The following is a 15056-nucleotide window of genomic DNA, read 5'->3' on the forward strand; positions in this document are numbered from 1 at the left end:
TATGGCAACGCACTGGTAAAACTTCAAAGTAAGAACTTTTCAAAGCAAAGCCGTTCAAGTAGTGGCACATATATCAGGTCAAAAAAAAAGTGCCAAGTAAAAGTACTTACGAGTGGAAGGTTCTTGGGAAGTGCTTTTTAAGTTGTGTTTCCTCATCCTCGCTTCCTTCACTGGCACTCCTGATGTTTTTGATGATTTTTCACTAATTCTGCGTTCGTATACCAGCACAATCACAAAGCTGTGGCGCGTAAGGTGGTCTCACCAAGATGGCGGCGATCGAAAAAATCTGGCTTCAAATTTTGGCGCGTGAAAACAATAGGTTGCTCGATCCAGTCTTTTTTTTTAGATCAGTGGCTGTAGCTCAGATGATGTTAGCGACGAAGGGGCCGAGGAGATGGAGTACACACAGGTTAAAATAGCAAGGAAACAGTCATGGTCAGAAGCAAGCAGCGGAAAAGATCATGATGGAAGACAAACAAAGAAAAAAATACGAGCTAAAACAAATGGCAAAGAAGAGTCAGATGAAGAATACAAAGTTATTATTACAATGAGCAAAGATAAAGGACATTTTCACCCAGTTCATCTGACTAAAGCAATTGAAAAAGAAATAGGGAAAGTTAAACACGCCAAAATGCTCAATAACAGAAGAATACTAATTTCGACAGCAAATAAAAGACAGCAAGAAAACATTATGAGATTGAAGTACCTTGATGAAGGAGAAATAAAAGTACACATACCAGGAGAGGCAGCAGCAATAAGAGGAGTTATATCAAATGTACCGATGGAAATGTCCATGGATGAGGTGAAGAGAGAAATAAGAGGTGGCAAAATAACAGAAGCTAGACGACTCCAAACCAGCAGAGGAGGAGTAAAAAGTGACAGTTTGTCTGTATTACTTGTATTTGAAAAGACAATACCGACAGACATACGTATAGGATGTATGAATTTTAGGGTGAGGGAGTACATTCCTCAACCACTAAGATGTTACAAATGACAGAGAATGGGACACACGGCACAGCAATGTCAGTGGAGGCAAAGGTGTGCAAAGTGTGGTGGAGAACATGACTATGGGAAGTGTGCTAGCGATGCTAAACTAAGATGTTGCAATTGTGGAGGAGAACATAGTGCCACATATGGCGGCTGTGAAGTGCAAAGACATGCCAAAGAAGTGCAAAAATACAAAAGAGAAAATAAGGTATCATATGCTGAAGCAGTAAAGAATATAGGTGTGTGTGTAATTAAGCAAAATAAACCAGTAGAGAATCAGGAAACTCATATAGACCAGACAGGACAAGCAGTAGGACTTCCTCAGAGAACAGACCATAGAAGATCTCAATCAGAATGGAATGCTCCCCAACAGAAATGTAATCATAAGTGTGCAATTGAAGAAGACACATTAGTAGTAAATAAAAAGAACTTTGTAGCTTTTATATGTAAAGTCATCAATGTGGCCACGAGGCAGGAAAGGAAAAGTGACAGGATCAAAACGGTTGTGGAAGCGGCAGAACAATATTTAAACATCAAAGACGTGAAAGCAGAAGAAATACATAGTATGTTGACTATACATAATGATGCAGGACCTCAGAACGGTAATTAAATTCACAATGGTACTCCACATCCTACAATGGAATGCAAGAAGTTTAATAGCAAATGGACAAGAACTTAAGAAATATATAACAGAAAGTAGGAAAAGACCTGATATTATATGTGTGCAAGAAACGTGGCTTAGACCACAGCTGGATTATGTGTTGAATGGCTATGAATCAGTGCGATTCGATCGAAAAGAAAACCAAGGGGGAGGGTGTGCAACATTTGTGAGGGATGAAATAATATATAATAGAATAACAACATTAAATGAAATAGAATGTGTGATTATTGAAATACATCAAGCAAATACAAATATAATCATTATTAATATATATAACCCCTGTAGGGCCGCACGGTGGTCTAGTGGTTAGCACGTTGGCCAATACAGGAACAGCCTGGAGATCGGGAAGACCTTGGTTCGATTCTCCCCTGGGCATTTCTGTGTGGAGTTTGCATGTTCTCCCCGTGTGCGCGTGGGTTTTCTCCGGGCACTCCGGCTTCCTCCCACATTCCCAAAAAATAATTGGTTAATTGGCGACTCTAAGTTGTCCATAGGTATGACTGTGAGTGTGAATGGTTGTTTGTCTATATGTGCCCTGCGATTGGCTGGCGACCAGTCCAGGGTGTACCCCGTGTGTCGCCCGAAGTCAGCTGGGATAGGCTCCAGCATGCCCCCGCGACCCTAATGAGGATGAAGTGGTATAGAAAATGGATGGATGGATAACCCCTGTAAACTATTAGATGTTGAAACAATGGAGAAGATAATAAGAAGGCATGGTGGTAGAGAGATCTGGTGTGGGGACTTTAATGCACATAATAGTTTATGGGGAAGTAAGCAAACAGATCACAATGGAATAGTAGTAGAAGAACTCATGGATATCAGACAGTTAGTATGCAAGGGAAGGTTAAGAAAGGTTTCCCACAAGGGAAACAAGGGAAATGGAACAAGAATAGATATACGGTCAAATACAATGTCATGCATTGACTTAACTCTGGTCTCACATAGCTTGACAAGTTCCTGTGAATGGTATGTAAATGAAACCACAAGTATAGGAAGTGATCATTTCCCGATAAGTTGTACAATAAACGCAGAAGTAGATATCAAAGAAAGACCCAGACATAAAAAGTGGTGCTTTTCAAAAGCGGATTGGGGAAAATTCAGGGAGGAAAGTAGCAAAGCAGCAAATTCAATATCAATGGAAGGTGGCATAGAGGAATGCACAGTTAAGATCACAAATAAGATAATAGAGGCAGCAATGAAAAGTATACCGTGTAAGTCAATTGGAGGGGAAAGGAAAATGGTTCCATGGTGGAATGAAAAGTGCACAACAGCTGTAAAAGAAAGAAATTGCACATTAAGAAGGTTAAGGAAGAACCTCAGCCAAGAAAATGTAATACATTATCAGAGGAAAAAAGCTATAGCCCGAAGAGTAATTAAAAACAGTAAACAAAACGCATGGAGGGATTATTGCTCTGCCAAAGGAAGGGAAATCAAGATAGGAGATGTATGGTCAATGTTAAAGAAGATGAGTGGCAAAAACGTGTTTGCTAAAATACCTGCATTAGAAGATAATGGAACAATGTATGTGACTGATAAAGAAAAAGCAAATGTGCTGGGGAAAACGTTTGCGGGGGTGCATAGTGGAGACCATCTGGATGAAAATCATAGACGAGGGAAGGAGAGGATGCTAAAAAAGAATAGGGATGTGTTTCTAAAACAGGATAGTGAGGAGAGTGTGATGGATGTTGAAATTTATATCAATGAATTGCTAATAGTATTAAATAAAAGTAAAGATACTGCAACAGGAGAAGACCAGTTGAGTTATATTATGTTCCAGAACTTACCAGAAAATATGTTGGGAAAAATATTATATTTATTTAACAAAATATGGGAAGAAGGGAAAATACCAAAGCAATGGAAAAGTGCATTAATTTTACCATTTAATAAACCCGGTAAGGATCCAAAACATCCTGTGAATTATCGACCTATTGCTCTAGCATCACATCTATGCAAATGGATGGAGAAAGTTCTAGTCAGAAGACTTAACTATTTCCTTGAAAGTCGAGAGTTACTTACAATTTATCAGTGTGGGTTTAGAAAAGGACGATCAACAATGGATGCTGTAGTTAGAGTAAGTAATGAAATAGAGAAAACCTTTAAAATGAAAGAGTTGATGAATATTGTATTCTTTGATATTGAAAAGGCTTATGATTCCATGTGGCGGCAGGGTTTATTGATTAAGATGAATAGGATGGGAATTAGAGGTAGGTTCTATAACTGGGTCCTTGATTTCATATCGGACAGAAAATTCAAAGTTAAAATAGGATCAGAGATGTCAGAAGAATACAGTATAGCAAATGGTATACCACAGGAGAGTGTAATTAGTCCATTTTTGTTTAATGTAATGATTAATGATATATTCATGAATTTGGATAGAAGGATTGGGTCGGCCCTATATGCAGATGTTGGAGTGATTTGGGCAAGGGGACGAGATTCTATAAATGTGACATGTAAAATGAAGGAAGCAATAAAGAAGATAGAACAATGGTCATATGACTGGGGATTTAAGCTATCACACAATAAAACATGTTACATGACGATTACCAGGAAAAAAGGCATAAAAAATCAGAACCTGATGCTATATGGACAAAACATGATAAAAGTAGATCATTTGAAATACCTTGGTATGTGGCTAGATCAGAAAGGCACATGGAAGAGCAATATTCCTATCTGCCTATTTCCTAAACCTGAAGTAGATATATACTGTATATAACTGAGTGAAAAAATAAATGGAAAGATAGTGAAAAAGACATAAGGCAAGTCAATATATTAAAAACAAATATTATGGTTACTTAGATATTTATACAGATGGATCAAAAAGTGAAGAAGGGAAGGTGGGGATTGGAATCTATGTACCAACAATGAACTATAGCATCATTAAAAGATTACCAGACCAGCTCTCGGTTTATACAGCAGAAATGATGGCAATTATTATAGGTTTGCAATGGATAGAGGAAATAAAACCAGAGTGATATGTTGTGTGGACTCTCTGGCAGCATTATATAGTATTAAAAATATGGAATCAAGTCGAGAGGATTTATTATTAGAAATACATCAAAACCTATTCCAACTACACATGTTAAAAATAGAAATAAGATTTTGCTGGGTGCCTGCACATGTAGGGGCGGAGGGGAATGAGGTGGCAGATAAAATGGCTAAAATGGGAATTAGAAGGAATGAAATTATAAATATACCTGCTGGTAAAGGCGAAGTAAAGGCAATAATCAAAAAACAAATGATGGAGAAATGGCAAAATAGGTGGGACGAGGGTAGTAGCGGGAGAAAGTATTATAAAGTACAAAGATCTATCAGTGCACAAGGGGTGAAGAGAAAAAACAGAAAAGAGGAAATAGTGTTAACTAGGATGAGGTTCAATCACACCGGGTTAAATGCCAAGATGTTTTTGACAGGGAAATGTAAATCAAAAGTATGTATGGAGTGCAAAAGTATAGAGAACGTAGAACACATAGTACTACACTGCAAGAGATATAGGGAAGAACGTGTAACGTTAAGGAAAAGAATTAAGAAGATAGGAAGGGAATGGAGCATTGAGGGTATCTTAGGAACAGGTGGGGAGGGGGTTAGAGATATACAGAGGGCAGTGATAGAATATTTGAAGGACACAGGATTATATAATAGAATATAGATAATTATTAGAATATTTTATTATAAGTATTATTATTAGGATTATTATTAGTAGTAGTATAAGTAGTCTCCTCATTATCTAAGTTAGCATAAAGTAAGATACTGTATATGGCCCATGTTACATACTCTGGTACAGTAGGTGGCGGTATGCACCTTTTAAAGTCATGGTTGCAACCCGCCATTAAACCAAAAGAAGAAGAAGTTCATAGAGGCAATGCTATAAAGTTTGCGCAAGACTTGTAAGTCATGTTAAACCATAAATAGCAGTGTTTTGACTTAGTCAAGTATCCCAGGATGTTGAAAAACTGTGAGCACCCCTGTACTGATTAGGCCGTAAACGTTGACGTCACATGAAGTAAGGCTGTCAAAACCTTAAAAAAATGTTTTACTTTAAACGTTTTTAAATTTTTTTATTTTAACCCTTGGTAATGTTATGTGTGTATTCTGGTATTTGTATCCTGTTAATTTCGTTGTACATAAAGACGAAAAGATTGTGTTTTCGAAGTAGCAACAGGCAGGCGATAGAGGCTCAGATCATCTTTGTATATGCATCTCAAACCACCGTATGGTCGCTTCCTGGTTTCGTCACTTCCGAACACACGAATTAGAATATATTTTTCTGTCATTTAATTTGGCACTTTGAATGAACGCTAAACATGTAACTCCAGAGCACCAAATCATAAAAATAAACCTTCAATTGAGGATTTTTTTTTATTGCAAACAGTGGTACAGAACAGTACATACAGAATCACAAAAATGCAGTCATACAGAACAATATTAATGGAAACATGAACAGATATTTAAAAAAAAACAAGTGTAAAGATGTGTGAGGGATAAGATTTGAATATATAAAAAAAATCTTTCAGTGTAGGAATTCATATTAGAATACTGAGTATTCCATTCCAAAAAAGGAAGAAATACCAGAAAGTCCTCCAACTTGTGTTACAGATGAAAAGCCGCTGGTATCGCTCAGCAGCCTGTGGGGTGCCTCTGCAGCCATCTGAATAGGAGCTCCAAATGACAGCTTCGTCTGATGCCACAGCTTCTGCAGTGTCCTGTTTCACCATGCGCAAAAAACGGCATCTCCTGGAGGTTCAAGCTCCTGGTGTCGTTCAGCAGCCTGTTGGTTTGTCACCGGTCTTTGGATCCCTCAGGGAGGGAGTGATGTCGTCATGTTTGCGGACCTTCCTCGGGATCCCGTCAGAACTCTTCACCGGCATGTCTGTGATGAAATGTCAGATTATATGATATGGCCTTCACACATGTTGCACAAGAACAAAACTGTTGACTTGTTTGTCACAGGTCAGCGTAGGTCAGTTGACAGGGCTCAGGGATCTTAAAGTAAACGATTAATTTTCTTCCCCCTCCTTGGTGCACTGCGTTGAGTATTGCTTTGTATCTGTCACAAGCTACTGTAGGTCACCTGAAGGGGATCACTTCTAGCTAGCAAGGCGGCTCGTGTCTTTTGTTTGTGTACACTTACGCCAGCCTTCACAAAAGTTGAATGTAAGTCCAAAAAAAAACATTCAGCTTGAAAGTATCAAGTCAGAATTGTCTGAAATGTGCTCATAACCACATTTTTGACGACATATTTTGAAAATCTGACCCAGTGACACAGGAAAACAGTAACTTACCATCTCATGCTGCAATCTGATTGGACGAAAGTTTTTCACGGATAACTCCCAAACGGGAAGTCCGATTGACTCTGAACCAATTTCAGCCCGCCATGATTCTGCCACGAGCTTTCTAACGGTTCAAAGAACATTCGACGACTTCCAGTTCCAGAGATACACCATGTAATTTAAATGATTACGTAGGATTTTTTTGGGGGGTATCTCTTTGTTAAGTTAGGAGGAGGCAGACTCTCCAAATCCATGTTTTTCACAAGTTGTTTGGTGTAGGAATTGCTTTGAATACTTTATTAAATTCTGATTTTCTACAATTAATACTACATATGAACTGAACAGAAGGTTTCATATGATAACCAGGTGCCCTGGTTATCCGTAAGATGAGATATTGACCAAATACCTTTATCCATCCAGTGTTTTAAAAGAAATTTTCCATTACACAGAATATATCTATTGTTCAAGATCGGTGTTTGGTGTGGCGTAAAATTATGATTGTACACAAGTTTCCATTATAACAGAACCTGCTTGTGAAAGGACAACTTTATGGGTAGTTTTTCTATATTATAGTTACATTTAAGGACAAACTCTGTGCCTCATTTTTTTTCAAATAAACTTCTGGAGAGACAAAACCATATACTATTTCCAACACAAAATATTTGAACCGTTTTATTTTTAAGATGGCATTTAGACATTCAAAATCCATTGCTTGTAAGCCACCTTCTTTATATTCTTTAGTAATTTCAGATTTGTTTATATAGTGAACTTGTTTTTTCCCAAATGTAATTAAAGTTGGGTTGATTCATTGTTTTGCAGTGGATAGTGCATTGGACGTCTTGATATGAAGGGGAGCAAGTCTGATGCGTGCCAGTTAGAATGTGAATTAAGGCTCTCAAAAATATGCTATGTTCTTTGCGTTTCTCCTTGTATTTGCATACCGCTAATTCCGTTGTAAATAAAGATGATAAAAAAAGACGCCAGTCCATTTTCGAAGTAGTCACAGGAGTGGCGATAGAGGCTCAGCTCATAAATGTACGTCCGGCACAGGCCACCGTAGCGATGGAGCAGTAATTGGTGAGGTCACCTGAAGTAAGGCTCTCAAAACCTTCAAAATTTGTTTTTCTTTAAAATCTTTTATTTGATTTTAACCCTTGGTTATGTTATGTGTGTATTCTGGTATTTGTATCCCGTTAATTTCGTTGTACATAAAGATGAAAAGATTGTATTTTCGAAGTACCCACAGGAGGGCGATAGAGGCTCAGATCATCTTTGTTTCTGCATCACAAACCACGGTATGGTCGCTTTCTGCTGACGTCACTTCGTGTCTGTCCACGCGGTTCGAAGCGTATTGTTGGAAATGTGTTGCCATCCAACGTGAGGCGTCGCTTTAAGGTTAGTGTAAGAGGTTTATTTCATGTTTGACCGGGTTAGGGTTGCGATATAATAGTAGTAGTAGTAGTAGTAGTAGTTTGTGGCTAAAAGTAGTTTATTTTGAACTATTGTAAAGGGTGCGGTGAGGTTTGCTTCCTGGTTTCATCGCTCTCCGCGTTCGTCACTTTGTAGTTTCGTCGCGTCCTTTTTCGTCACTTCCTGGTTTCTTCGCTTCCTGGTTTCGTCACTTCCCGTACATGCTTCCGTATTAGCGGAAAACGTGGCCCCAGTTCATAGAGGCAATGCTATAAAGTTTGCACAAGACTTGTAAGTCATGTTGGACCATAAATAGCGGTGTTTTGACTTAGTCAAGTATCCCAGCATGTTGAAAAAGTGTGAGCACCCCTGTACTGATTAGGCCGTAAACGTTGACGTCACGTGAAGTAAGGCTGTAAAAACCTTAAAAAATGTACTTTAAACGTTTTTTTTGTATTATTATTTTAACCCTTGGTTATGTTATGTTATGTGTGTATTCTGGTATTTGTATCCTGTTAATTTCGTTGTACATAAAGATGAAAAGATTGTGTTTTCGAAGTAGCAACAGGCAGGCGATAGAGGCTGGGATCATCTTTGTATGTCCGTCACAGGCCACTGTACTTTAGGCCGTAAACGGTGGCGACACTCGAAATAAGGCTGTCAAACTCCCCTGGCTATGTTCTCTGTGTTGTTTATTTGTACACCCTTGGTTTCGTTGTAGTTCGTTGTAAATAAAGATTTTTAAAAAGACGTTAGTCTATTTCCGAAGTAGCCACAGGAGTGCGATGGAGGCTTAGCTCATAAATGCACGTCCGTCACTGGCCACCGTAACGATGGAGCAGTAATTGGTGAGGTCACGTGAAGTAAGGCTCTCAAAACCTTAAAAAATGTTTTTTTCTTTAAAAGCTTTTATTTGATTTTAACCCTTTGGTTGTGTTATGTGTGATTCTGGTATTTGTATCCTGTTAATTTCGTTGTAAATAAAGATGAAAAGATTTTATTTTCGAAGTAGCCACAGGAGGGCGATAGAGGCTCAGATCACCTTTGTGTATGCATCACAAATCACCGTATGGTCGCTTTTTGGTGACGTCACTTCGTGTCTGTCCACGCGGTTCGAAGCGTACTGTTGGAATCTGTTGCAATCCAACGTGAGGCGTCGCTATAAGGTTAGTGTAAGAGGTTTATTTCATGTTTGACCATGCTTGCGATCTAGTTTTACTATTAGTTTGTGGCTAAAAGTTTGTTTTGAACTATTGTAAAGGATGAGGTGAGAGTCGCTTCTTTGTTTCGTCGCTTCCCGTACATGCTTCCTTATTAGCGGAAAACGTGGCCTCAGTTCGAAGCGCGTTTGAATCTGTTGGCATCCAACTTCATATATCATAGAGGCAATGCTGTAAGGTTAGTATAAGATATGTAAGTCATGTTGGACTATAAATAGCGGTGTTTTGACTTAGTCAAGTATCCCAGCATGCTGAAAAAGTGAGCACCCCTGTACCAATTAGGCCGTAGACGGTGACGTCACGTGAAATAAGGTTCTCAAAACTCCCTGGCTATGTTCCGTGTTGTCTGTTATTTGTTTACCCCTAGTTTCGTTGTAGTTCGTTGTAAATAAAGCTTTTTTAAAATACCTTAGTCTTTTTTCGAAGTAGCCACTGGAGGGCGATAGAGGCTAAGCTCATGAATGTCCGCCACAGTACTGATGTAGCAGTAATTGGTGAGCTCACGTAAAATAAGGGTCTCAAAAAATGTTTTGCTTTAAGTTTTTACTTGATTTTAACCTTTGTTATTTGTGTATTCTGGTATTTGTATCCTGTTAATTTCGTTGTAAATGTGTTTTTGAAGTAGCCACAGGAGGGCGATAGAGGCTCAGATCATTTTTGTATATGCATCAAAAACCACCATATGGTCGCTTTCTGGTTACGTCACTTCCTGTTTGTCCATGCAATTCGAAGCATATTGTTGGAATCTGTTGCCATCCAACATGAGGCGTCGCTATAAGGTTAGTGTAAGAGGTTAATTTCATGTTTGACCATAATTGCTAAAAGTAGTGTTAGTTTGTGGCTACAAGTAGTTAATTTGGACTGTTGTAAGGGATGAAGTGAGAGTCGCTTCCTGGTTTCGTCACGTCCTGTACATGCTTGCTTATTCATGGAAATTTGTGCCCCAGTTGGAAGTGTGTTTGGTTCTGTTGGCTTCATATATCGTAGAGGAAATGCCTTTAGGTTAGTATAAGACATGTTGGACCATAAATAGGGGTGTTTTGCTCAAACAATAGGTCCATCTATATACAGTACATGATGTTAAAGTTTGCGGGATGAGGTGGAGGTCACTATCTTGCGGACATTAATGGCACAGCAGCATGTTAAAAATAATATAAGCAATTGTTTGAACTTGTTCATTTGCAATTCGTAGCAAAATATCAACGATTGCTAAAAATGTACACGAATTGAACTGTGTTGTTCACTACATTTGTCACTGAAAACTAAACATGTAACTCTAGAACACTGCATCATAAAAATAAGTCTGCAATGCAGGATTTTTGTGTTTTTAATTGCAATAATTGGTACGGAACAGTACGTACAGAATCTTATGTAAATCAAAAATGCAGTCTTACAAAACAGTATTAATGTAAACTCAACGAAAATGTAATAAAAAGTGCGAGGGCTAATATTTGAAAAAAAAATTAAATGCAGGAATTCATCTTAGAAAACTGAATATTACATTATAAAAAGAAATATAAAGTCTTCCAACTTGTGTTACAGAAGAAAAGCTGCTAGTGCTGCTCACCAGCCTGTTGGGCCCCTCTGTAGCCATCTGAAGATGAGCTCCAAATGGCAGAGTCATCTGATGCCACAGCGCTGGTGTCGCTCAGCAGTCGGTTGGTTTGTCACCAGTCTGTGGAGCCCTCGGGGAAGGAGCGAGGTCATGTTTGCAGATCCTCAGGATCCTGTCAGCGCTCTTCACCGGCATGTCAATGAAGACATGTTTAAGTAAGTGATATGGCCTTGATACATGTTGTACAAAACACCAGATAGATGAGTCGATTAAAAAACAAAAAACAAAACGGAATTCATACACACCAGTGCCATGACTGGCAGGTGGACTGTACAGTATACTTTGACATGGCTGAGGGGGACACTGTAAGACGGGCACAAGCTTGAAGAGGAAGGACAGATTCACCAGTGTGAGATCTACGGAGTTAGGGTTAAAGTCAGCTAGTGTATATACCAGGGGTCACTAACGTGGTGCCCGCGTAGCCCCCCACGACCACATGAGGTGCCCGCAAGCCTGCTTTTCATTCAGGTTTTCAGTTCATAATGAAAGAACAGTGGAAAGAAATGCATTCTGAAATAAAAAATGTGAGTTGTGGACACCAGCATTTTGTTAATGTTCTGGTAAAACAAGCATATTCGCTTTGTTTGGGTTTAAAATAAGCTCTGAAAATAAACGTTACAAAAATGAGTAGCTCTTGGTCATTTTCATTTTGTAAAAGTAGCTCTCGCAAGGAAAAACGTTGGTGACCCCTGGTATATACGCAATGCCCGTTGAAACAACTTTCAGAATGTATGGGAAGTCCGCATCAACAATAACCTCTATCATTCCTCATTTACAATTATTTCACATTGTTCTCTGTGTGTAAAATTATAGTTATGCTGTTTAAAAATGTAATTTTTAATGTTTTCCAGTGGCTAGAATGGATTCATTGGATTAACATTATTTCCTATTGGAAGAATTTCTTGGTTTTCATGTTTCGGTTTTTGTCTGACTTTTTGGAAGTAATATATTAAAACGTACATTCTGCTGTGTTTACATTGTGTGTGTGTGTGTGTGTCTCGTGTTTGTGTGTCCAGAGAGTTTTCGGAAGAGGAGTTTGAGGACAGAGGAAAGAGCTAATCTGAGGACGTGTTTGAGCCATACTTGGAAAAAAGGTTGATAGAGATTCATCAGAGAAGAGCAAATTCAAACGCAAAGGGTAAGTAAAGTCTTTTTTTTTTTTTTTTTTACAATGCCTTATGGGCTGAATAGGTGAATCCCTTTTACATGCATCATCGACTGTCAGCACGTTATCACAAATGTACATGTTAGCACATTGTGACAGCATGTCCATGAAAGTTGTTAGAAATTGTTTTACAAGGTTTTTATAGGCCCTATGTGAGAGGCGAATCGTAGGGGTGTAACACTTCGTTTTAATAACGGTTCCATTCGTGGTAGCGACAAACAAGTAAGGAACAATAAATGGCAAATGCCTTGAGATTTCATTTGAAGAAAGTGCAACCAACACAGTTGTCATAAAAGTCAACATAGTATCATTTACATTTTTCATCATTAAAAAGTCCAGGGAAGAAAAGTGTAATTTCATGTAGGCCTCACTGCAAATTGCATGCACACAGTAATTTCGGGGGAAAATGAAATATCATCTACAGATAGATATTAAAGTGAATTTATATCGTATATACTTTTTATCGTGTTGTGACAGTCTGATCCATGAGTTTGAAAGGCGTAAAGTAGGACTTAAGTTTTGATGTGGTCCAACAGTGTATGAATGTAAAGTATATACAGTGAGCGTCATAAGTATTTGCACCCCCTGTGATTTTGCAAGTTCTCCCACTTAGAAAATAGGGAGAGATCTGAAATTTTCGTCATAGATGCATTTCCACTTTTAAAGACATAATCTTAAAAAAAAAAAAAATCCTGAAATCACATTTCGATTTTTTTGTAAATTACTATAGTTCATAAGTATTTGCACCCTTGAGATAACAGGTATTTTAGCCCACTCTTCTACACAAATCCTCTCTAGATCTGTCAGGTTTCGGGACTGTTGCTGAGCAACACGAAGTTTCAGCTCCCTCCAAAGATTTTCTATTGGATTTAGGTCTGGAGACTGGCTAGGCCACTCCAGAACCTTGATATGCTTCTTACGCAGCCACTCCTTGGTCATCTTGGCTGTGTGCTTCGGATCATTGTCATGTTGGAAGATCCAGCCACGACTCATCTTCAATGCTCTGGCTGAGGGAAGGAAATTGTTGTCCAAAATCTGGCGATACATGGCCCCATTCATCCTCTGTTTAATACAGTACTGTCGTCCTGTCCCCTTTGCTGAAAAGCACCCCCAAAGCATGATGTTTCCACCCCCATACTTAACAGAAGGGATGGTGTTCTTGGGGTGCAACTCAGCCTTTTTTTTCCTCCACACACGACGAGTGGAGTTTGCACCAAAAAGCTCTATTTTTGTCTCATCTGATCACATGACATTCTCCCATGACCCCTCTGGATCATTCAGATGGTCCCTGGCAAATTTTAGACGAGCCTGCACATGTGCTGACTTCAACAGGGGAACCTTCAGTGCAATGCATGATTTTAAACCTTTACGCTGTAGTGTTCTGACTTTGAAACTGTGGTTCCAGCTCTCTTCAGGTCATTGACCAGCTCCTGCCGTGTAATTCTGGGCTGATTTATCACTTTTCTAATCATGAGTGATTCCCCACGAGCAGAGATCTTACATGGAGCCCCTGTCCGAGGTAGATTAGCAGTCATGTTTAGCCTTTTCCATTTTCTAACAATTGCAGCAGCTGTTGATTTATCCTCACCAAGCTGCTTTCCAATTGTTCCATAGCCTTTTCCAGCTTTGTGGAGCTCTACTATTTTGTCTCTGGTGTCTTTGGAAAGCTTTCTTGTCTTGCCTATGGTAGTAGTTGGATTATGACTGACTGTGGGGTGCAAAGGTGACATTAATGAGCTCAAAGGGGTGGTAGGTGGATGGTTACTCGTGGGGTAAAGGTGGACTTTTTTAGGGTGGACTGAGAGCTCTTTGAGAGTCAAAATTATTGCTGATTCTCAAGGGTGCAAATACTTATGAACCATAGTAATTTACAAATAAATCATTAAAAGATCATACAATGTGATTTCTGGATTTTTTTTTTTTTAGATTATGTCTCGAAGAGTGGAAATGCATCTATGATGAAAATTTCAAATCTCTCCCTATTTTCTAAGTGGGAGAACTTGCAAAATTGCAGGGGGTGCAAATACTTATGCCCCTCACTGTAAGTATAAAGCGTGGTCATGAAATGACAGGCAGAATGATTTGAGTGTAGCGTCTGAGGTGTAGGGATTTACTAGTCCACCACACTGTGATCCTTGGTAACCATATGACGTCATCCGTGCGCCCCCTCAACAGGCATGACTAATCAACATACACCAAATCATAGTGATATAGAAGTAACGTTTAAAGTCTATCGTTGAAAGTGCAAAAAAACATCCATATAAAGCCTGGTGTGCTGAAATGCATTGTTTTATTTACTAGTATTGATACAATCAATTTACCATTTGTTAGATTGATATGTTGTCCTGAATGTAAATTTGCTGAACACAGATCGATGTAGCTGAGTTGTTACACCCCTAGTGAATTCCTGTTACATTGCGTTGTGACTGTTGTCATATGTCTGATGCACCTGTTACTGTAGGAGGGGTTGAGGATTTAGGGTTTGGGTTAGGGGGTTGGGGTTTAGGGGTAGGTTAGGGTTAGGTTTCTGTACCGGATTAGGGTTCTAGAGTGCGCGGGTTAGCGTTAGGGTTCTGTACCGGATTAGGGTTCTGGAATGCGCGTGCACGCGTTGGAGGGGACTTTGCGTTAGGGTTAGGGTTAGGGTTCTGTACCGGATGCGCGCGTTGGAGGGGACTTGGTGTTAGGGTTAGGGTTCTGTACCGGATTAGGGTTCTAGAATGCACGTGCG

At 39.1% G+C, this 15056-nt stretch overlaps 1 long non-coding RNA gene across 1 annotated transcript in view; it reads left to right on the top strand.

Moving 5' to 3' along the window:
* The first annotated feature begins 9356 nt into the window (after positions 1-9356).
* LOC129174039 (uncharacterized) overlaps positions 9357-15056 on the top strand; it is a 5800-nt gene continuing 100 nt past the window's right edge. Inside the window, exons 1-3 of the long non-coding RNA XR_008567347.1 lie at positions 9357-9491; positions 11088-11315; positions 12177-15056. The exon at positions 12177-15056 is cut by the window's right edge and continues 100 nt beyond it. This is a non-coding gene — a long non-coding RNA (uncharacterized LOC129174039). The remainder of the gene's footprint in view (positions 9492-11087; positions 11316-12176) is intronic.

The sequence above is a fragment of the Dunckerocampus dactyliophorus genome, chromosome 21, assembly GCF_027744805.1.
Source record: "Dunckerocampus dactyliophorus isolate RoL2022-P2 chromosome 21, RoL_Ddac_1.1, whole genome shotgun sequence".
NCBI lineage: Eukaryota > Metazoa > Chordata > Actinopteri > Syngnathiformes > Syngnathidae > Dunckerocampus > Dunckerocampus dactyliophorus.